Here is a 285-nt window from a genome sequence, read left to right on the forward strand (position 1 = left end):
TCTTATAGCCGTTTCCATTACATAAAAGATTTTCGTAAAAAAACATTACATCGACTTTATCGTGAGAGTAAATTTGACATACGAAATTTGATTTACAAGATTAGGATGGCTTTCGGGTAAACTTTAAAGTCAGAGAAAATAGTTGTTTGATTTTGTCATTGACTGGAGAATGTTTGGTATGCTTGGCCTAGCAGTCTTGGGTTCATTTACCAACAACAACACATTTGAAATATTTCGTGTTTCCTCCATCTACAATTTCTTCTTTTTCATTTCCATGCCTGTCTG

General features: G+C 33.7%; 1 protein-coding gene across 1 annotated transcript in view; it reads right to left on the bottom strand.

Moving 5' to 3' along the window:
- The window catches only part of LOC119585340 (gonadotropin-releasing hormone receptor-like), a 107,275-nt gene that overhangs the window by 25,842 nt on the left and 81,148 nt on the right, over nt 1-285 (bottom strand). The gene's annotated exons all lie outside the window — the stretch shown is intronic.

The sequence above is a fragment of the Penaeus monodon genome, chromosome 19 (assembly GCF_015228065.2).
Source record: "Penaeus monodon isolate SGIC_2016 chromosome 19, NSTDA_Pmon_1, whole genome shotgun sequence".
NCBI lineage: Eukaryota > Metazoa > Arthropoda > Malacostraca > Decapoda > Penaeidae > Penaeus > Penaeus monodon.